Source organism: Limulus polyphemus, unplaced genomic scaffold, assembly GCF_000517525.1.
Source record: "Limulus polyphemus unplaced genomic scaffold, Limulus_polyphemus-2.1.2 Scaffold886, whole genome shotgun sequence".
Taxonomy (NCBI): Eukaryota; Metazoa; Arthropoda; class Merostomata; order Xiphosura; family Limulidae; genus Limulus; species Limulus polyphemus.
In genome coordinates this window covers 396035-402822 of record NW_013666496.1, presented here as the reverse complement: position 1 = coordinate 402822, position 6788 = coordinate 396035, and the positions used below count along the sequence as shown (strand labels likewise).

Here is a 6788-nt window from a genome sequence, read left to right as displayed (position 1 = left end):
CATTATAATAATACCTCTACTTGGTTATGTACTTCAGCACATTATAATAATACCTCTACTTAGTTATGTACTTCAGCATATTATAATAATACCTCTACTTAGTTATGTACTTCAGCACATTATAATAATACCTATACTTTGTTATGTAGTTCAGCACATTATAATAATACCTCTACTTGGTTATGTACTTCAGCACGTTATAATAATCATGTTAAATGGAACAGATCGTGCTTTCACAGGTCGTGACGAATAAGGCCATGAAGCAAGAACATCAACTTGACCTAATCCACCTCCAAACTACGGTATAAACGTACCATAACGCTCTGGTCATCTTCGATAAAAACTAGGTCTCTCAAGTATTAGTTACTAAAACATGACTTCATACAACCCCAACAGTGGCAAACGTTTCTATAAGAATATATATATAAGAGAGAGGAAAAACCCACTGTTGTAGAAAACGAAATATATATATATATATATTTGTTAATAAGTACAAAGCTACACAATGGGCTCTCTGCGTTGTGCCCACAGCAAATATCGAAACCAGATTTTTAGTGTTACAAGCCCTCAGACTTACCGCTCAACCATCAGGAGTATCTTTATACTTGCGCATTTTGTTGTTTTTTTTGCAGTTAAAATGCAAGCAAAATATAATTCTTGCAGCATAAATTCTCACGTGATTCGAACATGGAAACACTCAAGGATGCTTGAAGTGGGAAATAAAATGTTACATTTGTTTGAAGCAAGTTCACATACGTACTAAACTTCCATGTTTACAGACGACTAAACTTCCCAATACATGCCTTATCATCTGTACTTTCGCTACCGATTCGCCCAAGTTTGAATAATACACACACACACAGAGTGGATAATTGTTTTAATGTTTTGTTGTCTGTAATTTTGAAGAATTATAGTTTAAAGTTAGTTCCAAAGAAATAAGAAAGTGAAACATCTCTCGCTTTAAGTTTTGCTCTATGAGATTTAAACTGCGATTATTTTTTTTATTTCTTTTTAAAGTGATTTATGATTAGACGAACCCCATTTTGTTAAACACCACAAAGTTATCTTTTTGATTTAATGGTATATACCTATTATTTTCTACTTTTAAAAGCCAACGAACAAAAGATTCTCGGCAGAGTAGGCAAGGCATATACTTGCAACAGCTATGTCATTTCTCAAGGTTTTTGATCGACAGATTAATATCCAGAGGGAGTTCATGAGCAACCATGTTATTATTATTGCTAATTTAGTTACATGCAATCCCACTAGTGACGAATCAAAATTTACTATACAGAGCCGTAGAAAGCAGTAAGGCCAGTCAGAACATGGCCTGGCCACTTTTTCATGGCATGTATTAGCTACGACTTGCGTATTAAAAACTAGATTATTTTAATTCAGTACTTTATGTTTTGTGTATGTAGTACTTGTGGTTAAAACGGCTCAAGATAAGATCTCATAGCGTTAGATTTTCAGAAATTTTCTGGGGGGCATGCCCCCAGACCCCCTAGTAATGGTAATGGTCTGACCACTCAAAAACTGCTTTCTATGACAATGCTATCAATTACTAGTATCTGGTGGTTACTGTCGGTTAATGGTCTTTGATGGTTACTTTAAGTTTCTGGGCATTGATAATTACTGCCAGTTGCTGGTATCTGATGGTTACTGTCAGTTTGTGGTCTCTGATGATCACTGTCAGTTGCTGGTCTCTGATGATTACTGTCAGTTACTGGTCTCTGATGGTTACTTTCATTTTCTGGGCACTGATAATTACTGTCAGTTACTGGTCTCTGATGGTTACTTTCAGTTTCTGGTCACTAATGATTACTGTCAGTTACTAGTTTCTGATGGTTAGTTTCAGTTTCTCGGCACTGATAATTACTGTCAGTTACTGGTCTCTGATGGTTACTTTCAGTTTCTGGGCACTGATGATTACTGTCAATTATAGATATATAATGGTTACTGTCAGTAACTGGTCTCTGATGGTAGTGAAGATCTCTTTACGATACAAAATTTTTCACACTCTACGTTATAAGGCTAAGTATCAGCCATAGTTTGCAGTTTTTTCTTTTTTGAAAATTTGTTTGAGCTATCAGTCTAAACTATGATACTTTCCTCTACTACATTATTAAATATATTTGAAAACCTAACTCTTTTACAAATGATTGTCCATGAAAGTACTTTGATTCGACCCCTTTTTGTAGATTGCAAATTAAACATAATAATTTGTTTTTCAATGTGGTCATTCTGATATATTTTCAATTTGTTGTTTCGGACATCACCTTATGATGCAGGTTTTAATTGTTCAGTAACATTACTAAACAAAAGAATAACCAGTTGCTAGAAATTTCACCAAGTCAGATTCTCTAGCTTATAATAGTTGGCTTCACTCACTTTGGTATCCATGAATAACTCACCTGTATAGAAGTTTTACCTTCAACTCCAAAAAATAATTCAAAAATACGATAAGAGCAAGTTTTACAGTATGCAAGTTCTAATTTTAATGATTACAACGTCTAGGGTCACAAAGTAAAAATTATGTTTATAAATATACTTTTTTACCCGATGCTATGGGGCCGAAACGTTGTCATCATTAGAATCAGAACTTGCGTGCTGTATTTGTATTTTTCAATTAATTATTCAGTTCATTAAGCTCCTCACTAATTGTTGGGCTCCAAAAATGTTGTTCAAACATTATGCAGGCATAATGTACAATGTAGATGTACAATACGGTTGTGATAATCCCTGAACACATGCCAAGTACAAAACGGTTATGATGACTATAGACAGTGAAACTTAATAATAAAGAATTATAATTAGAAATAACTTTCTCCAGTCTGTAACTCAGGATATAGCAACAAATACTAACGTTGGTGTACACTCAAGTGTTACTTAGGGTTTACTTACAGAGTCCCATCGCTACGTACTTGAAGTTTAATTTCAGTCACATTGTCCTGTACTCGAGGCAGGAATAATAGTTAACACATAACTGTCTCACATATTCTCATTTCTTTGAAGTCCACGTACTTTATTTATATGTATAGCTTTACTAGCTTCAGATAAAGACATCAATGGAGTTGCTTACTCTCGAGTCATTTTACCTCTCCAGAAATGTTACTTCAAAAGATTGAGACATTGCAAAATATTGTAGTATGTGGTTATGTAGATTTTGAAATTTCAAAAACGTCTTTTTCATAACGTGATTTATGCATGCTAAGTAAGTTTTTACTAATAACATAAATAAACTATTTCCTTTTTTAGACACTTAGTTCTACCGTGTAGTTCTATTCATTCTGTAGGCTTAAACTGCCTGTGAAGATATTTGAGTAAAATGAGATAGGCTACAAAATGTTTTGTTTCCTTTTTTTTTTTTGTCGTGTGTATATCCTTGTATAAGATAAGCAATAAATGTTGTTTCATTTTGACAAATGTGTTTACAAATTAACGAAAAGTTTGTCTGTTTTTTCGTTTACAACTAGAAAAAAATCAATACCCTTGTTTCACTTATGAAATATATTTTGTGCCTAAACGTATGTGAATTGTACTACTCGATATATATTTAAATACTTAAAGAGTTGTTGTGCTTGAACTAAATAAATAACTACGAAACTAATAAGTTATTCTGCAACAACTGACAAAGTCGGTTTTATTTTATATAAGTCACTGTACAAAACCTCTATTAACATAAACTGTACATGCAAAATAGCTCTTGACTTCTTTATAATATACATTTTTACAATCAGCGATTGTACAGTAGACTGCCTTGTATTGGGCGACATCTATCGGCCTCAGTTACATTAAATACATGCACCTTACATTAGGACGTTGTCACTGGGGGTCATTCCGTGCATCCACCCAACTTCATAAAAATAATCAATATGAAATAAAATAATTAAAACTGAAATACATCTTAACCAAAGAAAACTAACATAATCTGACTATTAATATAAAACGTGTGCGATCTTTTGAAGAGTTTTAACAAGTACACTCGGTAAGCTTCAGGAAACTATTTTCCAAAAGAACAATATTTCGTCTAATATTTCTAAGATATCAATTATAACGATTTGTTTTACAGAAATTCAAAAGAAAAAAAAAGTATTTATTTTAAATTTGTTTTCTAATTTTTAAATCAAGTCTTATTTTACAAGCAACGCTTGTTTAAAGTTTTGAGATCGTGACTGATTATTTAAGAATCTTTCAACTAAATTATTTCTGTTCTACATCCTTATATTAAGGCGGTGTCGGAACTCCTACAAATTTCACGAACACAGCCGTTCCAAGTCTTGCTGTATGTTAAGAACTGCAAAACAATACAGTTTGTAGCGGTACCAAAATTTTGATTGATGTAGACAACAGAAAGTCAGTATGTAGACCAAAAAACGAACTGCATAACTCTGAAGAACTTTCCAATATAAAACCTAATCAATAAGCAGTCACAATGGATACAATGTGCATTTGAAAATTCATGTTAATATTCAAATATACAATAAACAAATTTATAAGGATGTTACCTGACTACAGATTCGTAATAACATTTAGAAACAAAAAAAGTCACGTTTGCAATAAAATCACCAGCTATTGGATCGTTACCTTTCCGAACAATAAAGTTAAAAATAATGACGTAAACATTTGATTTCTGTATCTATTCTATGGCATGGCACAGATAAAAGTATTACTTACTGTTAAGAAAACACACTAAACCGGTATTTTATAGCACGAGCTACTCCTATGAAAATCATCACAGAAAATAATTCAAAAACACAGTAAAATCAATAGGTAACAAACCCTCATCAAATACGTGTTAAAAATAATTGCCAAATCCTAGTCACAGCAATTTTATTTGTTGAATTGTATTTGTACTAATGTTTTTCGCGCTGTGACTAGTATTACAAGATCTGTTACAGCGGTGGATTTCGATTACGATGATTTTGCAAATTAAGTACTTAAGTTTTCAAGAATATATAATCTATAAAAGTGTACCCTCATTTTCTGTCACTGAGAAAGCTTTTCAGAATGGCATATTTTACCTCACAATCAAATTTATACGTTGAAATACAAGCTGGCACTGCTGTGTTCCCGACACTGGCTACACAATCACAGTCCGTTCCTGGGCCATTATCACAAAGGATTAGTCTGGTTTAAAAATGGAAAAGTGATGTCATGTGCGACGGCTGGTACTGGTCCCTGATTCCTGAACTTACTAGGCCTACTCTTTAACTCCAATACATGATCACTTAAATCTAATTCTTTTCCTGAAAGCTTACCACAGAACCCATTTGAATTATGTTTAATATTACATGTGGAAAAATAAGTAAGAGATCATCACAAAATATATAAAATACATTCCTGAATAGTCAGGAGATATGAATTAAAAATTTGGCAGTATTTCAACCTCTAACTTGAGACATAAGCCGTCAACTGCTCCAGACCGAGATTCTTGTACCGAGGATCCATGATAAAGCTTTCCCAGCCCATTCTCCCTGAGCGGCCCACAGATTCTTTACAACCTGCACGCAGAAATCGGGGGATATTATCAATGAGTGAATGATGACTTGGCATGTCGAAGTATCCACTGTCGTCTTGCTGGTAATTTTCTCCTCCATTACCATCGTCAGAGTCTGAGAGATCTGGTGAAAATTCCTGCATGTTTCCATCATACAAGACGCAGATACTACCATTTTCACCGATTCGATACGACACTTCACTAGGATCAACCCACATAGTAAGCTCGTTGGGAAACAACTTTCGAAGACTAGCTTCATCCAGACCACAAGACCTTCCCGCTTTTTCGATCACAGGATCCATTTTGTGGTTAATTCGCAAACAGCGGTAGCCTGAGCCTTTAAAAGCATTATTTGGAAACCAATGTTGTTGGTAATGTTCGGTTAAAAACTTCTCCATTTGGTTATGAAATAGCCGAAGTTGATTGGCATCCAAGATATTCCCTAATCGGAGAAGATTAGTTAAAAAATCTACGGCACTTCTGACCTCTTGTTTCATGGCGTTTGTAGAAATATCAGAGTTTAATGCTAGGAGAACCCACTTTTACAGCTAACAGTAATTAAATGCTGGTGGTGGACGTTTGCGTGGTTGAAGAAACGCTGACAAGATGGCTACTTCTGTGTTTGACTTGGAGCTTGAAGGGAGTGTATCACAGGAATAATCTTTGGACTTGAACTGGGAACTTAAGAGATATCTGCCTTAATAACCACAGAGTGGACGGTAGAAAATTATCAATAGTACATGACCTGAGACTTGCTTGCTCTACACCTTTGGTCTTAAACACCCAACAGCCCGTCCTTCTTCTTTCTCGTCCTTTTCGCTACAAAGCTTTGCTCACATACAGCTTTTATATCTCTAGGGAGCGTTATTTGACGTCACTGACGGGAATTTGTTGTGACGTAGACCGTTACTCGCCAATCATAATGCAAGTAAGCAACGCTTATCTAAAAAGAGAGCAGGCAAAAGGATCAGCCGAGAAACGAATGGCTGCGTGACGATGTTTACATCTCTTGGTAATCCGAATGTACAGCTTGCACTTAATTATGAAACAAAAATATCCAAACTATACCTATATCTATATGAAAAATAGTTTCTGGTAGCTTTTTAACTCTAGAAAAGGCAGAGTATCAATTCATTATGATCGACACTAAAACAAGAGAGTGAAAAGGTACAGATTATGCGTATTTCATAAAAAGATGTGAAATTAAATAAAATGTTTGAAACATTTCATCAAAAACGAAATAAAACACATAAACATTTTAGCTTAATGAGCATAGGTTGGTGAAATT

General features: G+C 34.3%; 1 pseudogene; it reads right to left on the bottom strand.

The window, feature by feature from the left end:
• Positions 1 to 3614: 3614 nt before the first annotated feature.
• Positions 3615 to 6331, bottom strand: LOC106461046 (annotated as a pseudogene).
• Between the last annotated feature and the right edge of the window lie 457 nt (positions 6332 to 6788).